Genomic DNA, 21,508 nt, shown 5'->3' with positions numbered 1-21,508 from the left:
TTTTTTTTCTTTTAAGTAAGGAAGTTCTTTTAAGAAACACTTGTAAAAGCCTGTAATGATGGCAGAAGGAGGATATGTCAAAGGGACATAGAAGCCAATTCAACTGGAAGAGCTCCCAATAGCCAAAGCTGGAACAATTTGATCAACAAAATAAATAAAATACTCAAACCATAAAATAAGTATTCATGACTCCACATTGACGTGAATGTTTTTAAAAAATGAGTGAAGAGACCAATCTTCTCAGACTTCAAACTAATTTATGTGGATTCTCTGCTGGGAAAGAAGTAGAATGCAATTCTCCATCTCTTGAGTGTGGGCAGCTCATAGTCTAGAGCCTTCCCCTAAGACTGAGTTTCTGGGAGGGCTTATGCCCTCAGGGCCACATTGCTCTTTAGACTTCTTCCTTGTTTGCTGCCCCTGATCCTGCAATCACCCAAGCATGAAAACTGGCCCCTACCTCTGTTGATGAAAACAAAATGAAACCCCAAATCCTCATTTCAATGAAGCATTGAGAAGTCCAGTAGGCTGTAGCTGGACCAAGGGTTTTTCATCACAATACAAAGCCCTTCAAATGAATGGTAGGTATTGCCATTCAGAGACTTGCCACAGCCTTAGTATTTCCCTGCTTTTTCACCTCCACCCCCACCTTTCAGCCGTTTTTTTCATCTTGTGGATTGCTTCTTCTTTCCTAATCATCTCTTCTCTCCTTTCCCTCCTCTTCTCTCCCCACTACTTCACTGGAATTAAATCTCCTAGTCCCAGATAGAGCACTTCACTGAGCCCCTTGAATTATCTAGGAAACTTCCCCAAAACAGTAGTTTATGGAGATACTCGCCTTTAGGCTTACAACTGAAGAGCTTTTGGGCACCTGGGTGGACCGGTCAGTTAAACATCCAACTTCAGCTCAGGTCGTGATCCAGTTTGTGGGGTCAGGCCCTGTGTTGCACTCTGTGCTGATAGCTCAGAGCTTGGAACCTGCTTTGGATTCTGTCTGTCCCTCTCTCGGCCTCTCCCTCGCTTGTGCACGCTCTCTCTCTCTCAAAAATAAATAAGCTTTTTTTTTTTTTTTTTTTTTTTTTAAATTGAAGCGCTTAAGTGAATAAGTTCCCTGGATGAGTGACAAAGGTGACAAGATTTGGGAGGCAGTATGCTTTTTCAGATATATAATCCTGAAAAGGACAAGAAGTCCTGTGAACATATTAGATTCATTTAAATTTTTTTTAATGTTTACTTTTTGAGAAAGCATGAGCAGGGGAAGAGCAGGCAGAGAGGGAGACAGAATCCAAAGCAGGCTCCAGGCTCCGAGCTGTCAGCATAGAGCCCAAGTGGGGCTCAAACTCACAAACTATGAGATCATGACCTGAGACAAAGTCAGACACTTAACTGACTGAGCCCCCCAGGTACCCCAACATTCATGGAAGTTTGAGGTTGAAAGAATCCCCAAAGCTTACTTAGTCCTGCAGGTGAAGAAAGTAAGACCTAGGGCTATTATGTGACCCACTTTGGGTCATGCCCTGTATCTTTTACAAACTCTGTGCTTGTAGATTTTCTTTTCTTTTTTTTTTTTTTTTAAGATTATTTATTTTGAAAGAAAGAGCATGTGCACGCAAGCAGGGGAGGGGCAGAGAGAGAGAGAGAGAATCCCAAACTCAGGCATGTGGGGCTCAAACCACGGACCGTGAGATCATAGCCTGAGCTGAAATCAAGAGTTGGATGCTTAATCCAGGTGCCCCAAGTGCTTGTAAAGTGCTCTTAGAATGGCATCTTTTCCTTTTTTTTTTTTTTCATTTATTTATTTTGAGAGAAAGAGAGAGAGCACGAGTGTGAGCAGAGGAGGGGCAGAGAGAGAGGGAGAGAGAGAATCCCAAGTCAGCTCGGAGCTGTCTCATGCCGGGCTGGATCTCACCAACCCCTGAGTCTGACACTTAACCAACTGAGTCACCAAGTTGCCCTGGAATCTTTTCTTTTCCTTTTTTTTTTTTTAATTAATGTTTCTATTTATTTTTGAAGCTCTCGAGAGAGAGAGACAGAGTATGAGTGTGGGAGGAACAGAGAGAGAGGGAGACACAGAATCCGAAGCAGGCTCCAGGCTCCGAGCTGTCAGCACAGAGCCTGATGCAGGGCTCGAACCCACGAACTGTGATTTCATGCCCTGAGCGGAAGTCAGACGCCTAACCGACTGAGCCACCCAGGCACCCTTGGAATCCTTTCTTTTAACAGAAGTTTTCACATTTGAACTTTAGGATACAGTGGCCAGTAACTAATTTAACATCAGAAAAATAAGTCTTTAATCCTAAAACAATTTTAATAGTCTCTAGTAGAAAAATGAAAGATGTTGAGGGATGCCTGGCAGTATCAGTCAGTGGAGTCTGCAACTCTTCCAGGGTTGTGAGTTTCAGGCCCATATCGGGTGTAGAGATTACTTCAAAAATAAAATCTTAGATGTTTGCAAATATTAACCATATTATTTTCTAGAGGCAGATTTGACAAAAGCACTCTTTACAAAGGGTAGATGGTACCTTCAGACATCACAAACGCAATGATCTCATCCCAAATTTCCAATTCAACAAGAAATACAAACCTCTTCTCGCAGTCACGTTATCCCAATCTTAACAATAATGACTTTTCTCATCCCCTGATTCGGTTGACAGGTTAAAAATCTCCAAACTCTATTACTCTGCCTGGGTTCAAGGATATATTAATCTGATTCGGCAAATACTTAAACACGGACTTACTCGGGGAAAGAAAGAGTACTAAGCAAAAATCAATCTATTTCAAAGCCTCTAGAAATCCCAATCCCTAGTGCCCACCCACAGCGAGGTTTCAGGGCAACTCATTGCTGCTTCCTTCTGAGAATTAAACTTCTGGAGATGCGCGTCTTGATTCTGGATCCGTGCACAGCAAGAGCTCAACTGGAAAAGAGAGACTGAAATAAATGAGCGGACTTCGGAGAGGACAAGCCTGATCCCACGAGCCAGGGAGAGCCACCGGGCCAGCGCCAGGCGGGGGCGACGCGGGGAGACGCTCGCCAGCACGCTGAAGAGAGGACGACCGGCGGAGGGCGGGAGGCCGCAGGCGGCGCGCTGGCTGCTGGCGGCGGGGCGGACTGAAGCCCCCAGTCCTCGGCCCCCGCGCAAGCGACGCCGGGAAATGCCCACATCCGGGAAACCTGCGGCGGAGTGCGGCGGCGGCGACACCACCGAGTGGAAGGCAAAATGGCGGCGGCGGCGGTGGACTGGTGCTGAGGGGAGAGCCAGGTCCCCGCGACCCCCGCGACGGGCCGCGCTGGCCCGAGGCAGCCCCCCGGCGTCTGTCCCCGCCCTGTACCACCAGGGATATTTGGGGTCCTTGGGACGGGCTCCGGCCGCCTGGGCGCCAGCCCTCGGGCCCGTGGCCGCTGTCCAGGAGCCTCGCTTTCCCCTGCAGGTAGGTCTGGGGCTGGCGTAGCGGGTGGGGCGCACTCCTTCCTCCCGAGCCCGAGTTGGCGGGGCGGTGGCCGCCGGGGCCCACGCCCAGTCCTGCTGGCGGGGGTCCAGGGGCCGCTGCGGACGAGCGGGCCGGCCCGGCCCGGTGCGGGCCTGACTTGGCTGGTTGCATGGACCTGAGCTGAGCCCTGCCCTGGGGAAGCGAGGGTTGGCCGCGCCCGGGGCTGGCGGAAGAGCCGCAGGCACTGCGGCCTTGGAAGTGCAGGTTAGGTTGGGGAGAGCCTGATTTGCTGGAGGCCTTAGGCGGACTGTGTCTCCCACTTCCACCCCTATCCCCAGCACGGACTGGTCAGTGTTTAGGAAGGAAGGAAAGTGAAAGGTGGTTCTGAAACAACATCGCAGTGAAAGAGCTGCGGTTCTTTGCATCCCAGAGGGACTCGATCCTGGATATACCTTGAAGAAAGCCCGGGAATTTCTGTCTCCAGTCCACTGTAATGTTAGCTTACTGTTCATAGTTGGAAGGGGTAGGAGGGATGGAGAGATCTTTATGGAGTAGGAATGTGTGCATAAATAAAATGAAGGAAAGAAAATACAAGGAACGCTGTTTGTTGTAACTTCAAAAAGAACTTGGAGCGCAAAGAATGGCTCTCAGGTGATTTGAATTAACCCCTTTCTCTGACTTTGCCAGTTGAAAGTTTTCCAGGGGGTCAGAGTTTAATGTTTGTCGACCCATATGGTAATATGACTAAAAATATATATTATTTTGTAGATGTTATTCCTAAAGCTGGTGAGACATAAGTAGACAAATATAGTCTCACACACAACTACGGTGTCATTCACCCGGAATCATGAAGCTTGTCGGGCCTTTATGGATTATTTATTGAAGATTAAAATTCTTTATCAGATTTCCTTCATGAGGAAGAAAAGGCAGGACATTATAATTGGAATGAATGTTCTCTGCTAAGATAGTTACATTTGTGATTTAAGTAAAGTTATTTCTTTCCTTTAATAAGCTGATAGGTAAAATGAGCTAGTTGATTCCCTAAGGCAGTGGAGGAATTTGACTGATTTCACACTAAAAGAAGTAGCATTGTGTTCCTCTGATCAGCTGCTACTGCAAGAAACTAGATCAAGGCCCTAGCTGGGGAAGGCGCATTCTTTCTATGTCTGACTATTCATTGACTACCCCCTGCCACTTTCCGAAAGCAAATAAAACATGCTTTTACTTTTTTTTTTTTTTTTTTTGTATGATCTGTGTTTTCTTCTGTAGGTTGCGTTTTTGTTTTTAATGCTAGTCCTTGTTATTCTATATAAATATAGCCTTGGAACAGATCCAACTATGGTTAGTTTTCATTCTAGATGTTGTATTTAGATTAGTGGCTTTTTGTAGACCATAAAGTTATGTAGTCACTGAACAACACTTTTATCAAGTAGAAATGGCAGTCATTTTTCAGCATAAGATAAAATATAGTGATAGTTTTCACTTTTGATCAGCTAATTTATAGAATGCAAAGTGAAGAAAATGTCTTCAGTATAAGAGAATCTTAAATATTGCTGTCTAAACAACTGAGACTATATGCTGCTAAGAAAGAAAGTACATATTACTGTTGCTGTTGTCAGAACTGACTCTGTCAAAGCATTGAGACAGGCCATCTTTTTTATAAACCTAATTCAACCCAAGGTAACACTTTGAAATCTTATTATGTAATGGTACCTGGTTTTTCCCTAAGTTGGACAAAATATCAACAATATTTGTTTGGGTTTGCTGACATTTAGATGAAGATCTAAAGTTTCAAAGAAATGGAGGTTTTGTCTGTTCACTCTAGCTGATTTAAATGTTCCTTAAAAGAATGAGTGAGTCATGATCCCTGCCCTTAGGAAACTCAAGATGCAGGTTCTGATGAAAAGAGCTCTGAGACAGTTCAGGATGTGTGGATTCCATTTCTAGCGTGACCTCCAGCTGGCTGCATGAACTTGGGCCAGTTTATCTCTCTGGATGCATTTCCTTACCTGGAGTATATATGTTGAGGTATATATTTTTATATATATTGTATTTTATTCTGTGTGATATTTTATTCTCTGTGAATCTGTGATCTAATAGGAAAAATAAGACAAGTACAGGACTAGGGCAAAAACATGTTTTATTTGACCATGCAAAGTTCAGGGAAGGATAAGAAATGGGCAGTTTAATGAAATCTTTGTGAAGAAGTCATTTGGTACCTTAAAGGTTGGGTATAATTTCAACAAGAAGAAATATGGCAGGGGCTCTCCCAAAAAGAATAAACAGTATAAGTAAGGACATGAAAGTAGAAAAGAAAAGGGGACAAGTTACCTGCTCTCAGGTAATTTGGCTTGGTTAGAGTATGATATGCTAGGGAGAGTCTAGGTAAGATAGTGGAAAGAGAGAAGATAACTGACATTTATTGAGTTGGGAATTTATTCTAAACATTTAACATGCACAGTTGACCCTTGAACAATACAGATTTGAAGTATGTGGGTCCACTTACACACAGATTTTTTTCAACAAATTATATTGGAAAACTTTTTGGAGATTTGCAACAATTTGAAAAAACTCACAGATGAACTTTATAACCTAGAAATACTGAAAAAAACTAAGAAAAAGCTAGGTAAGAATACAGAGTATAATACTTATACAAAATAAGTGTTAATTGTGTTTACGTTATTAGGCGTCTGGTCAACAGTAGGCTATTAGTAGTTAAGTTTGGGGGGAGTCAAAAGTTGTATTCAGATTTTAGACTGCATAGGGGGTTGCTGCACCTAACCCCCTGTGTTGTTCAAGGGTCAACTGGATTAAACTGTATTTTGAGCATTACATAGTGCTCAAAATAATTCTATTAGATAGGACCATTATTGCCCACATTTGAAGATGCAGAAACTGAGACATGGCTTGCCAAGAGCACACAGTTAGTGGTAGAACTGGGATTTGTACCCTGCAGTTTGATTCCAATTGTCTTTTTTTTTCCCTTTCCTTTCCTTTTTTTTTTTTTTTTTTTTTTTAAGAAAGAGAGTAGTAGAGTGGGAGTGGGGAGGGGCTGAGGGGGGCAGCGAGAGAGAGAGAGAGAGAGAGAGAGAGAGAGAGAGAATCCCAAGCAGACTCCACACTCAGCACCAAGCTTGATGTAGAGCTTGATCCCAGGACTGTGGGATCACGACATGAGCTGAACTCGAGTCTGACACTCAACCCACTAAGCCTCCCAGGCACCCCTCCATTGCTTTTTAATCACTAAGTTAAAGGAATCATTGAAGTTCTGGAGTAAGAAATTGACATGATCAGAACTATTTATTAGAGAGATTAATCTGGCACCAGTGTAACATGAGTTAGTGGTAAGCTATTTTGCCTTGAAGAGTTCTTTTAAAAATTCTCTTTACCAGGGCACCTGGGTAGCTCAGTTAAGTGTCCAACTCTTGATTTCAGCTCAGGTCATGATCTCACAGTGTGTGAGTTTGAGCTCCTCATTGGGCTTTGCACTATCAGAACTTGGGATTCTCGCTCTCTCCCTCTCTCTCTGCCCCTCCCCCACTCACACTGTCTTTTTCTCTCTCTCAAAATAAATAAACTTAAAAAAATTCTCTTTACCAGGGGCTCTTGGGTGGCTCAGTCGGTTAAGCGTCTGACTTCGACTCAGGTCCTGATCTCATGGTTTGTGAGTTCGAGCCCTACATCAGGCTCTGTGCTGACGGCTCAGAGCCTGGAGCCTGCTTCGGATTCTGTGTCTCCTTCTCTCTCTGCCCCTCCCCCAACTTGTGCTCTGTCTCTCTCTGTCTCTTAAAAATAAATAAATGTAAAAAAAAAAATTTTTTTTTAAATTCTCTTTACCGATTATTAATCTGAATTTTCACATTTGCTATTAGCAAAGATTACTAAGATTTGTTAATGCCAGTGTTGACCATACCTTGTTTGGAAGAATTGTAAATTAATATACCTTTGTGGAAGGCAATTTGACACTGTCAGGATTTTATTTTATTTTTTGGCATATCTTTTCCTTTATTTTTTTTCCTTTTTAAAAAATTTTATTTCAGGAGCGCCTGGGTGGCTCATTCGGTTAAGCGTCCAACTCTGGATTTTGGCTCAGGTCATGATTTCATGGTTAGTGGGTTCAAGCCCCTGCATCCAGCTCTGTGCTGACAGTGCAGAGGCTGCTTGGGATTCTCTCTCTTCCTCTCTGCCCTTCCTCTACTCGTGTGCGCGTGCATACGTGCTCTCTCTCCCTCTCTCAAATAAACTTAAAAAAATTTTAATTCTCAACTCCAGTATCATTAACATACAGTGTTATGTTATAGATATACAATATAGTGATTCAAAAATGCCATACAGCACCCAGTGCTCATCACAGCAAGTGCACTCCTTAATCCCCGTTGGTTGTTTTACCCACCTCCCCTCTGGTAGCTATCAGTTTGTTTTCTATGGTGAAGAGTCTGTTTCTTGGTTTGTCTCACCCTTTTTTTGTTCCTTTTGCTTATTTGTTTTAGTTTCTTAAATTCCACATATAAGTGAAATATGGTATTTGTCTTTCTCTGGTGGACTTATTTCACTTAGCATTATACTGTCTAGCTACATTCATGTCCTTTTAAATTCAAGATTTCAGGGGCGCCTGGGTGGCTCAGTTGGTTAAGCGGCCGACTTCAGCTCAGGTCATGATCTCGTGGTCCGTGAGTTCGAGCCCCGCGTCGGGCTCTGTGCTGACAGCTTAGAGCCTGGAGCCTGTTTCAGATTCTGTGTCTCCCTCTCTCTGACCCTCCCCCATTCATGCTCTGTCTCCCTCTGTCTCAATAATAAATAAACGTTAAAAAAAAAAAAATCTTTAAATTCAAGATTTCATTCTTTTTTATGGCTGTGTAATATTCCTGTGATAAAGATATGAACCACATCTTTATCGATGCATCTATTGATGGACAGTTGATGGACACTTGGGCTGCTTCCAATTTGGCTATTGTAAATAATACTACTATAAACATAGGAGTGCATGTATCCCTTTGAATTAGTGTTTTTATATTTCTGAGGTAAATACCCAGTGGTGCATTTACTTGATCTAAGGGTAGTTCTATTTTTAACTTTTTGAGGAACTGTTCTCTAGAGTAGCTGCACCAGTTTGCATTCCCACCAACAGTGCAAGAGGGTTCCTTTTTCTCCACATCCTTGCCAACGCTTGTTGTTAATTATATTTTTGGTTTTAGTATTTATGTATGTATGTATGTATGTATGTATGTATGTATTTATTTATGAAAGTGTGTGTGGAGGAAGGACAGAGGGAGGAGAAAATCTTAAGCAGGCTTCATGCCCAGTGCAGAGCCCAACTTGGGGCTTGATCTCACAAATGTGAGATCGTGACCTGAGCTGAAAGCAAGAGTCGGACACTTAGCCAGCTGAGGCACCCAGGCACCCCCAAATGTCAGGATTTTAAATACCTGCATCCCTTGAAGATATGTGGGTTTAGTTCCCAAACCACTGCAATAAAACAAATATTGCAGTAAAATGAGCCACATGAACTTTTTGGTTTTCCAGTGCATATAAATCATGTTTATGCTATATTGTAGTCTACTGATAATGCAGTAGCATTGTGTCTACAAAGACAATGTACATACCTTAATTTAAAAATACATTATTGCTGTGGGGGGTTGGAGGGAGGGGAGGGTGGGTGATGGGTATTGAGGAGGGCACCTGTTGGGATGAGCACTGGGTGTTGTATGGAAACCAATTTGACAATAAGTTTCATATATTAAAAAAAAATACATTATTGCTAAAAAGTGCTGACCATCATCTGAGCTTTTAGCAAATCCTAATCTTTCTGCTGGTGGAAGGTCTTACCTTGATGTTGATGGCTGCTGACCAGGGTGGCAGTTGCTGAAGGTTGGGGTGGCTGTGGCAATTTCTTACAATAAGAAAATAGTGAAGTTGGCTGTACCAATTGACTCTTCCTTTCATAAACAATTTCTCTGTAGCATGTGAAGCTGTTTGATAGCACTTTATCCATTGTAGAACTTCTTTCAGTAGTGGAGCCAATCCTCTCAAAGCTTGCCACTGCTTTCTCAACTAAGAAACTCAGTTTCTAAATCCTTTCTTGTTATTTCAATAATTTTCCTAGTATTTTTACCATCAGTAGATTCCATCTCAAGAAACTATTTTCCTTGCTTATCCATAAGAAGCCACCCCTTATCCATTAAAGTTTTATCATGAGATTGTAGCCATTCAGTCACATCTTCAGGCTTCACTTCTTTTTTTTTTTTTTTTTTTTTTAAAGTTTATTTGGAAGGGGGGGGGGGCAGAGAGAGAATCCCAAGCAGGCTCTAGCACTGCCCACGCAGAGCCCAACCCAACATGGGGCTCAAACCCATGAACCGTGAGCTCATGACCTGAGTTGAAACCAGGAGTCAGATGCTCAACCAACTGAGCCACCCTTGTGCCCCTTCAGGCTCCTCTTCTAATTCTAGTTCTCTTGCTATTTCCACCACATCTGTAGTTAACTTCCTCCACTGAAGTCTTGAACCTCTCAAAAGCATCCCTAAGTATTGGGATCAACTTCTTCCATACTCCTGTTAAGGTTGTTATTTTGAGCTCTTTACATGAATTATGAATGTTCTTAATGACATCTAGAATGGTAAATCATTTCCAGAAGGTTTTCAGTGTATTTTGTCTGGATCTATCAGAGGAATCACTGTTTGTGGCAGCTGTAGCCTTACTTGAAAGTTGAAATGACTCCTTGACCACGGGCTGCAGAATGGATGTTGTGTTAGCAGGCACAAAAATAAGATAAATCTCATTGTACGTCTCCATCGGAGCTCTTGGGTGACCAGATACATTGTCAGTGTACAGTAATATTTTGAAAGGAATCTTTTTTTCTGAGCAGTAGGTCTCAGCAGTGGGCTTAAAACATTCAGTAAACCATATTGTAAACAGATGTTCTGTCATCAGGGCTTTGTTTTTCCATTTATAGAGCAGGGGCAGAGTAGATTTAGCATAATTAAGGGCCCTAGGACTGTTGGAATGGTAAATGAACATTGGCCTCACCTTAAAGTCACCAGCTGCATTGGCCTCTAACAAGACAGTCAGCCTGTTTTTTGGACTTTGAAGCCAGGCATTGACTTCTCTCTAGCTATGAAAGGCCTAGATGGCATCTTCTTCCAATAGAAAGCTGTTTCATCTCCAGTGCAAATCTGTTGTTCAGTGTAGCCACTTCGATTATCTTAGCTAGATTCTCTGGATCACTTGATGTGCTTTCTACATCAGTACTTGCTGCCTTACCTTGCACTTCCATGTTATGGAGATGGCTTCTTTCCTTAAACGTCATGAACCTACCTCTGCTGGCTTCAAACTTTTCTTCTGCACCTTCCTTACCTCTCAGCCTTCACAGAATTGAAGACACTTCGGGCCTTGCTCTGGATTAGGCTTTGGCTTAAAATATTGTGACTGGTTTGGTCTGCTGTACAGACCACCAGAACTTTCTCCATATTCAGCAATAAGGGTATTTCGCTTTCTTATCATTCATGCAGTCACTGCAGTAGCACTTTTATTTATTTTTTAAATTTATTTTAAAGATTTTTATTTTTAAGTAATCTCTATACCCAATGTGGGGCTTGAACTTACAAGCCTGAGATCAAGAGTCACATGCTTCTACCAACTGAGCCAGCCAGCTGCCCTTGGAGTAGCACTTTTCATTTCCTTTAAAAACTTTTTTTTTGCATTCACAACTTAGCTAACTGTTTGGTGAAAGAGGCCTGGCTTTTGGCCTGTCAGCTTTTGACATGACTTCCTCACTAAGCTTAATCATTTTTAGCTTTTTTTTTTTTTTTAAGTTTATTTATTTATTTGGGGAGAGAGCACAAGCAGGGGAGGGGTGGAGAGAGATAGAGAGGGAGAGCGAGAATTCCAAGAAGGGTCCAGGCTGTCAGCACAGAGCCCAGTGTGGGGCTCAGGCTCACAAACTGTGAGATCATGACCTGAGCTTACAGTTGGATGCTTAACCAACTGATCCATCCAGGCACCCTAGTCATTTTTAGCTTTTGATTTAAAGCTAAATCCTTTCACTTGAACACTTAGAAGCCATTATAGGGTTATTAATTGCCCTGATACCAATATTGTTGTGTCTCAGGCAACAGGGATGCCTGAGGAGATGGGGGAATGGCTGGTCGGTGGAGCAGTCAGAACCCCTGCAACATTTGTCAAGTTTGCTGTCTTCTATGGGTGTGGTTCATGGTGCACTGAATCAGTTACAGTAATAACATCAGAGATCACTGATCACAGATCACCATAACAAGTATAATAATAACGAAAGGTTTTAAAATGTTGTAAGAATTACCAAAGTATAGCACAGAGACATGAAGTGAGCAAATGCTGTTGGAAAAATGGTGACAATAGACTTGTTCAAGGCAAGGTTGCCAGAAACCTTCAATTTGTTAAAAAAAAAAAAAAAAAAAAAGGAAGCGTCTGTGAAGCACAGTAAAATGAAGCCAAATAAAACTAGATATGCCTGTATGCATTCTCTTTGATGCAGTAATTCCAGTTCTGGGAATTTATCTCAAGTGAAATGCCTAACTGGGGCATTAACTGGGGCTTAACTGGGGAAATGCTTAACTAGGTGGTTCAGTCAGTTAAGCATCCACCTTCAGCTCAGGTCATGATCTCAAGGTTGGTGGGTTCCAGCCCTGCATGAGGCTCTGTGCTGACAGCAAAGAGCCTGGAACCTGCTTCAGATTCTGTGTCTCCCTCTCTGTCTTCACCCCTCCCTGCTTGTGCTCACTCTCTCTCAAAAATAAACATTTTTTAAAAAAATGGAAATGCTTAACAGTGTTTGCACAACAGTTTTTATTGTCACATTTTTATGAACTAATTTAATATTTACAAGGAATATGTTATATACATGTAAGCTATGATCATAGAAGAGGAACATTCATGAACTCCCCACCAATCCTCAGAACTAGAATTTTACCAATAATACTCAAGTTATCAGTGTTTGAAATGTTATAATAGAAAAAATTGGAAAGAACCTAAATGCCCATGAGTAGGGGATAGATAAATTATAGTACATCTACATGAAGTAATTCAATATATAATTATGAAAAAGGATGAGGTTGAATTGTCATATTTTCTGTTTCAAGAAATTCTAAACAGTAAGTCAGAAGTCATCTGTTTAGTAACAGTATTTCAGGGAAAGGAAAATAAACATAGGGGTTTTTGTTTGTTTGTTTGTTTGTTTGTTTGTTTGTTTTTTGGGGGAGGGAGGGACAGAGAAAGAGGGAGAATCCCAAGTGGGCTTTTCACTGCCAACACAGAGCTCAAACAGAGCCCACTCAGAGCCCACATGGGGCCCGAACTCATGAAACCATGAGATCATGACCTGAACCAAAATCAAGAGTTGGTCACTCAGCTGACTGAGCCACCCACGTGCCCTATGTAGTTTTTGTTTTTGTAATTAATTTTTTCAGTAGTATTTCTTAAATTTTTTTTTTCATAAGTAATCTCTGTGCCCATTGTGGAGCTCAAACTTACAACCCCAAGATAAGAGTCACATGTTCCACTGACTGAGGTAGCTAGGTGCTCTTAAACATAGTTTTTATTAACCTTCAGCAGCATACATTTATCCTGTCAATTGTATACCCTTTTTTTTTTTTTTTTTTTTGGTCATGATGAAGTTTGAATCTCAGCCTTCTTCACATTCAGAATCTAGGATTCTTCTGAATTTCTTGGGGCTTGGGGATAGTTAACACATAACATGGTGACATGCTGCTTTTATTGTTTTTATGATTTTGCGGCATGTTGACAAATTGTGAGGTTTTGTCTTTTGTTTTTGCTTAAACTATTTTTTTCTTAGTTGAGTGAGTTACTGCTGGAAATAAAACATCTTCTGATAATTCAAAAGGCTTTGAAAGTTCATGTTTGAGTGTTTGTACTTGAATCTCTTTGACAATTTTGTGATCTCATCTAAATTTGACAATTGTTTATTTCTTTAATTGCATTGCCTATTGGGTGACAATTCCTGAATACATAATGCTACGTCATAGTGGAATCTTTTTGAAGACATTTTGACCATTAATTAAGGGTCCAGATTCAACCATATGTGGTGCTGCCGATGAAAATAACACAGTGGAAGTGACAAGGAAATTTCACCTTTTATTTATGATCAGGTTAGCTATGTGGACTGTCTGCTGTTCTAGAACTTCTCTGCTTTGGAGCTGACAGAATTTCTTTTTTTTTTTTTTTTTTTTTTTTTTTTTTAATTTTTTTTAATGTTTATTTTTGAGACAGAGAGAGACAGAGCATGAACAGGGGAGGGGCAGAGAGAGAGGGAGACACAGAATCTGAAACAGGCTCCAGGCTCTGAGCTGTCAGCACCGAGCCGGACGCGGGGCTCGAACTCACGGAACGCGAGATCGTGACCTGAGCCGAAGTCGGCCGCTTAACCGACTGAGCCACCCAGGCGCCCCCAGAATTTCTTTAAATATATATATATTTAATGTTTATTTATTTTTGAGAGAGACAGAGCTCCAGTAGGGGAGGGGCAGAGAGAGAGGGAGACAAAGAACTCGAAGCAAGCTCCAGGCTCTGCACTGTCAGCACAGCCTGATAGAACAGTTGGTCACTCTCTATCTCTGAGCGGGGCTCAGACTCAGGAACTGTGACATCATGACCTGAGCCGGAGTTGGATGGTTAGCCGATGGAGCCACCCAGGTGAGCCCCAGAATTTCTTTAAATATTGACTTTAAGGAGTGCCTGGCTGGCTCAGTCAGTAGAGTGTGCAACTCTTGATCTTAGGGTTGTAAGTTTGAGCCCCATGTTGAGTGTAGAGATTACTTTAAAATCTTATAAAGAAATATAGAAAGAAAGACTGTAAGATATATTCGACTTCAGAAATATCAGAATATGGAAAAGCATGTATTTTAGAATCAAGAAAATATTGTACTTACTGTAAGATGTTTGTTGTATTACGTAATTCTTTTGCTAGTATATTGTGTCCTAAGCACCAGTAGCTAGATTCATAGACCCTGTGGTCGATATGTCCAGTAATGTCCTCTTTGGGTCCAAATATGGTTTCTTTTGCTCCAGAGACCTGTTCAGTTACCTTTGCTCTCACTCTTTGCCCTTCCCTCCGTCCCTCTCTCACTGATTTACTCACCACAGTACACAATAGTATGACACGGAGCCGTAATAAACGCTACTGTTAGAAAAGGAGAAGAATAGGAAATAGCAATTGCTGATCTATAATAATTTTGAAATTTCTGTAGGCGGGTCTTGTGAAAGCAACCTGCCTTGGAAGTAGGGGACATTCCTTGACTGGGCCTTAGTTCAATTATATGGAAAGAACTCCCTCATTCATTGTTCTCTGTGACTCTATGCCATTGTACTCCAAGAACCTCCTTGGAATTCTTTTTTCATTATTATCCTTGGCCTCATATGAAGTGTGAGCTTTGGGGGAATGAATAGTCCCTCTTTGGAAAGTGCAAATCTTTCTCATCGAGTTTCCGGTTTGTGGGAATTGGGAACCCAAGGGGTTTAAATTGTGAATAGTGAGAGACCATTTTTAGTCTGAGCCTGAGTGGTTTATATAGCAACAAAAACAAACTTTAACAAAAACAGTTTCCTCAAAGTTATAAGCCGCTGATGTGTTTAGTTCCAGTCAGTTCCATGTGTCCGTAACCAAAGTTCACATGTGTTAGTAACCTCATTCAAAGATTGGAGAGCTCCCATTTCTCTTCTCAGTTGGTTATTTAAGGGGAGGCCATCCCCTGCATGTGATTTTATTTTTTATTTTTATTTTTATTTTATTTTATTTTATTTTATTTTATTTTATTTTATTTTATTTTATTTTATTTTATTTATTTATGTTTTTTTTTACCACTGAAGTACTTTAGTCAGCTGAGAGATTCCAGTGGGCCTCTGTACTCAGCCTTTTATTCCCATCTCTTCTTGTTTGGGGCCTAGAAGCAAGCTGCTTTCCAACCCTGCAAGACTTTAGTTTCTAAATTCTTTCTATTCCTTCCTATTTCTGCTTGCAAATCAGCTGCTGCTTTCCTCATTTATAATACTTTGCCAAATAGCCAGTAGCAGCCAAAGTGCACTTCTAAGATTCTCTTTTTCAGACTCTTTATGGAACTGCAAATTTAGTAGACTCTGTCATCTTACCAGTTATAACGGCAACAGCTTTATCAAATATTTTGCCACTGTAAAACACGGTTCTTCATTTTTCCAGCCTCCAGTATCACTTTCTTTGAAGCCCTCAGCCTGACTACTAAGTCAGTACTCTATTAGGTATTTGTTATAATAGCACCTCACTTATAGGTACCAATTTCTCTATTAGGAGAATGAGAGACTAAATATACAGATAGACAATGGCCAGATCATATTTGAAAATAGAACTGTGACCCAGAGCCTCAGTAGCAGTAGGCCCAAACGGCCAGGTCTTGGTCAGTAACTGCCCCCTTCTGACGCAGAACTTACCAGAGAAAGACATATATCCGCCAACCAATTACATAGGATGTCCTGCTTCAGGTTAGCTGGCCTCCAGCTTCCTTGTGGCAACAGCCGACAACCAGAGCATACCTGAAGTCTTCCGTTTTATTCAGTTTGAAGCTTTTCTACTCCCCTGCCTGCCTTTGAGTCTCTGCCAAAGAGACCGTGGCTGACTCCCTTGCTGTGGCAAGCTCTTAATAGACTCTGCTTGCTTTAGGTTGTCTTTATTTCCACAAGAATCTTAGGTGGTTTTGTGGTAAAATCGCAAAATATCAGTGAGGTGACACAACAGATTCCTATTTTGCTCACACAGACCCCAGCGGAGTTCAGTGGGAAGCTTAAGTAGTGGCTTAGGGACCCACATTCACTGCATATTGCGAAGCTACCATCTCAAAAAGTGACCAGTATCGTCACTGAAGCAGAAAGAGAGAGATGGAGAAGAACGGGCTTTTAACTGCCCCAGCCCAGAATTGACACATTAGTTACATCCGCTCACAGGGCTTTGACCAGAACTAATTTGGGAAGTAGAGGGCAGTATGTGAAAATAGACTCTGGCACAAAGATTTGTCAACAGCAGTTGGATAAAGATCTGCCACATTTCCTCCTTTCCATCATTACGGAAATCAGATGGTGTGGATTACCTGACTTCTGACTTAATGAATGTTTAAATGTAATGTTTGTGTTATTTTTTCCCTGAAAAGAAAATGCTGAAATGATGATGTTAAGAAAAAAAAACAAGAAATGATGTTGTTGCACGGTATTAATGGCTTCTTAATTTTTTTTATTTATTCTTTTTTTTTTTAAAGAGAGCGCTCCAGGGGCGGACAGGGCAGGGGGAGAGGGAGAGAAAGAGAGAATCTTAAGCAGCCTCCACACTCAGCACGGAGCCTGACGCAGGGCTTATCCCATGACCTGAGCCAAAATCAAGAGTCAGACACTCAACCAGCAGAGCCACCCAAGTGCCCCAAATGGTTCCTTTAAAGAAATCCTTTGTGTTCTTGGTGTGGTTTGTATATGAGTAAGAGTAATTTGCAGCAGAACCATTGCAAGATCCAGAGCATTTCTGTTTCAGAAAATTTCAAGCATACACAAAAGTAAGGAGGATAGTATAACTCTCATGTGCCCCTCAGCCAGCTACAACAGTTACCCGGTGCTTTGTCTCATCCGTGTTTCCATGCAGTTCACCACAAAACCGAATTATATTGAAATAAATTCCAGACATCATATTTTATTCATAAGTATTACAACATGTAGATGAAAGAGATAAAGCATAAACTAATTTTTTATTTATTTTAACTTAAAAAACACATTATTACACATATACCAGAACTCAGTTATTTCTGTGACCATTGTATACTCACATGTTAGCAGTGTTACAAATTACATTATTCAAGTACAGAGATAGAGAATATAGGATTAGAATGATTCTGGTCCAGCATTTTCTTTCTTTCTTTCTTTCTTTCTTTCTTTCTTTCTTTCTTTCTTTCTTTCTTTCTTTTTTTCTTAATGTTTATTCATTTTCGAGAGACAGAGTGTGAGCAGGGGAGGGGCAGAGAGAGAGAGGGAGACACAGAGTCCAAAGCAGGCTCCAGGCTCTGAGCTGTCAGCACGGAGTCTGATGTGGGGCTCCAGCTCACAGACCGGGTGATCATGACCTGAGCTAAACTTGGATGCTGAACCAACTTAGCCACCCAAGTGCCCCTGGCCCAGCATTTTCTAAAATGTATTCCATAGGAATGAATCTCATGAAATGCTCTGAGGGAAAAAACGTGCTTTGGTCAGATAAGTGTGGGCAACACCTTCTCTTATAAATTAACATATTATGTAAAAGAATGATGTCCTGTTTTGTGATCCCATTTTGACTAATAGTAGTATTATGTTATATGCAGTATTTTAATTTTTTTAAACATTTATTCACTGTTGAGAGACAGAGAGAGCATGAGCATGGGAGGGGCAGAAAGAGGGGGAGACACAGAATCTGAAGCAGGCTTCAGGCTCCAGGCTGTCAGCACAGAGCCCGACGCGGGGCTCGAACCCAGGGACCGCGAGATCATGACCTGAGCCGAAGTTGGACACCCAACCGACTGAGCCACCCAGGTGCCCCAAGTATATGCAGTATTTAAGAACACTTTTTTAAAGATTTTAAAGTAATCTTTAGCCCCAACATGAGGTTCAAACCCACAACCCTGAGATCAAGAGTGGACTTTCCACTGACTGAGCCAGCCAGTCACCCTTAAAAAAATGTTTTTAATTGAACTAGAGTTGATGCTCTGCTACATTAGTTTCAGGTATACAGTTTGGACAACTAGATGTTATGCTTTGCTTACCACAGTGTAGCTACCATCTGTCACCATACAATAGCACTGACCATATTCTCTATACTGTGCCTTTCATCTTCGTGGCTGACATATTCTATAACTGAAAGCCTATACCTCCCAGCCTATGTCTCCTTCATCCATTTTGCCCATTCTCCACCCCCACCCCTCTGACAACTGTCAGTTTGCTCTCTGTATTTATGAGGGTTTTGGGGGGTTTTGTTCACTTGTTTTTTTCAGATTCTACATATTGTCTCTCTCTGACTTATTTCACTTAGCATAATACTCTTCAGGTCCATCCATGTTGTCACAGATGGCAAGTTCTCATTTTTTTTTTTTTTTTAATGGCTGAGTAATATTACATTGTGTATATAGACTACATCGTCCTTATCCCTTCATCTGTCATTGGACATCTACGTTGTTTCCATATCTTGGCTACTATAAATAATGCAATAAACATAGGGGTACATATATCTTTTTGAGTTAGCGTTTTCATTTTCTTTGGGTAAATACTCAGTAATGAAATTACTGGATTATATGCTATTTGCATTCCATATTGTTTTCCACTGTGGCTGCACCAATTTACATTCTCACCAGCATGCACAAGGACTCCTCTTTTCCAACATCCTCATCAATATTTATTATTTCTTGTCTTTTGATTTTAGCCATTCTGACAGGTATGACTTGATATCTTACTGTGGTTTTGATTTGCATTTCCCTGATTATGAATGATGTTGAACATCTTTTCATGTATCTTTTAGCCCCATGTAGTATTAATAGTGGTTGTATTAGTTTCCTGAGGCTTATAGCAAATTACTACAACGTTGATGGCTTAAAAACACACACACACACATTTATTCTCTCACAGTTCTAGAGGCTAGAAATCCAAAATCAGTATCACTGGCCCAAAATCAAGGTGTTGACAAGGCTGTTCTCCTTCCAGAGGCTCTAGGAGAAAAGCTGTTCCTTGCCACTTTGGCTGCCAACATTCCTTGGCTTCTGGCCACACCAATCCACCTCTGTCCCCATGGTCACATTACCTCTTCCCCTTCTGTTTGTATCAGATCTCCCCTTCCCTTTCAGAACACTTATAATTGTGCATACTGCTTACCTGAATAATCTATAATAATCTTCCCATCTCAAAATCCTTAATGACATCTGCAAAGTCCCTTTTTCCAAATAAGATAACATTTAAAGATTCTAGGGATTAGGAACCAGATATCTTTTAGGATGCCATTATTCAGCCTACTATAGTGATTCTTATATTGAGGGAGGTGAGTTATGAGGGACTTCTACTTTACGTAATTCTATAATATTTATATTTTTCAGTAAGGATGCATCTTTGTATAATTTAAAAAAAACTGATTATAGATTTTTAAGAGTAAAAGGAAAGGATAAGTCACTGGCGTTTATTAGCTCAACAGGTATTTTTGCACGGCTGCTATCGTTTACCAAGTTTTGTGTTAGCAATGGAAGCAAATACTGTATATTGACAGGAGCAAATTATGGTTGTTTTTGTTTTTTGGGTTTTTTGTTTTTTGTTTTTGTTTTTTTTCTTTATCAAGGAGAATGATTTTGGAAAGAGTTGAAACCCAAAATAAGTGAGGTATTAAAGGAATGCTTAGATGCTATGAATGAAATGTAACCCAATTATTGAGCGAAGCGACACATGACATTGCACAACTGCTGTTGGTTTTTTTTGAAGTTTTAAAAAATCTTTATTTATTTTTGAGAGAGAGAGAGAGCACGCAAGCGGGAGAGGAACAGAGAGGGAGACACAGAATCTGAAGCAGGCTCCAGGCTCTGGAGCTGTCAGCACAGACCCCAATGTGGGGCTTGAACTCACAATCCGTGAGATCACGACCTGAGCCGAAGTCAGACGCTTAACTGACTGAGCCACCCAGGCGCCCCTGCACAACTGCCATTGTTAATCCTTGATTGCGGAGAAATGATGGGTTCCGGAACTGGGAGTGGAAAATACCTTCACTTTCAGAAAGGGCGAAAAGGGGAATTCCGCAGATTTTAGACTGGTGAGCTAAATGTGAAACCTAGAAAAATTTCATTAGTAAGCTATTAATATTTTGGGAATGCTTAGGAAAAATACACATTAGGGACCAGCTTTCTTCATAAGAGCACAAGATGTGTCAGTCTTTCATTTATGAAGTAATTATCAGTAGATTGGGTTCTGTTGTAGACAGAATATGTGTAATTTTCAGCAACAAAATGACAGTTTTTGTTTTTACAAAATGGAGAAATGTGGGCTGCTTGTCAGGTAGAATTGGATCGATCATAACTAATTAAGAACTGTATCACAAAAGTACTGATTGTTGAGCTGAAGTCATCAGGAAACTGTGCTTTGATGGTCTACTTCAGGACTTCATCCTTTTTCAGGCCTGCTGCAAACATTCGTGCATGGGCATATATAATGAATATACATAAGCGGAATTTTTATTTTTTTTTTTTATTTTTTATTTTTTATTTATTTTTGAGACAGAGAGAGACAGAGCATGAATGGGGGAGGGGCAGAGAGAGAGGGAGACACAGAATCTGAAACAGGCTTCAGGCTCTGAGCCGTGAGCCCAGAGCCCGACGCGGGGCTCGAACTCACAGACTGTGAGATCGTGACCCGAGCCGAAGTCGGACGCTTAACCGACTGAGCCACCCAGGCGCCCCTAAGTGGAATTTTTAAAAATAAAGTGTTTAACAGCTCTAAGATATAATTTATATACCATAAAATTTACTCATTTAAAGTATACAATTCAGTGGTTGTATATTTACAGAGCAATACAACTATCATCGTCTTATTTTTTGATTTTATTTTATTTTTATTTTTTAACGCTTATTTATTTTTGAGAGAGAGAGCGAGAGCGAGCGAGCACGAGTGGGGAAAAGGCAGAGAGAGCGGAAGACACAGAATCAGAATCCAAAGCAGACTGCAGCTCTGAGTTGTCAGCACAGAGCCCAACATGGGGCTTGAACCCACGGACTGTGAGATCATGACCTGAGTCGAAGTCTGACACTTAACCGACTGAGCCACCGAGGTGCCCCTAAAGTTGATTTTTTTAATGTGTATTTATTTATTTTTGGGAGAGGGAGTGCGGGGAGAGAGGGAGACAGAGAATCTGAAGCAGACTCCACACTGTCGGTGCAGAGCCCAATGCAGGGCTCCAACTCATAAACCATGAGATCATGACCGGAGCTAAAGTCAGAAGCTTAATCGATCAAGCCGCCCAGGCACCCCCATAATCTAATTTTAAAATGGCTTTGTTTTATCTATAGTCTTGAAACTTGCCCTTTTTGCTTAA

General features: G+C 41.2%; 1 protein-coding gene across 1 annotated transcript in view; it reads left to right on the top strand.

Moving 5' to 3' along the window:
* Nucleotides 1-14,093: 14,093 nt before the first annotated feature.
* The window catches only part of LATS1 (large tumor suppressor kinase 1), a 42,098-nt gene continuing 34,683 nt past the window's right edge, over nucleotides 14,094-21,508 (top strand). Inside the window, 1 exon segment of the mRNA XM_042940058.1 lies at nucleotides 14,094-14,109. The gene's annotated coding sequence lies outside the window, so the exon portion shown is untranslated.

The sequence above is a fragment of the Panthera leo genome, chromosome B2, assembly GCF_018350215.1.
Source record: "Panthera leo isolate Ple1 chromosome B2, P.leo_Ple1_pat1.1, whole genome shotgun sequence".
NCBI classification, from domain to species: Eukaryota; Metazoa; Chordata; class Mammalia; order Carnivora; family Felidae; genus Panthera; species Panthera leo.
Note: the sequence above shows the minus strand (reverse complement) of the source record. Positions and strands in the feature narration are given on the sequence as shown.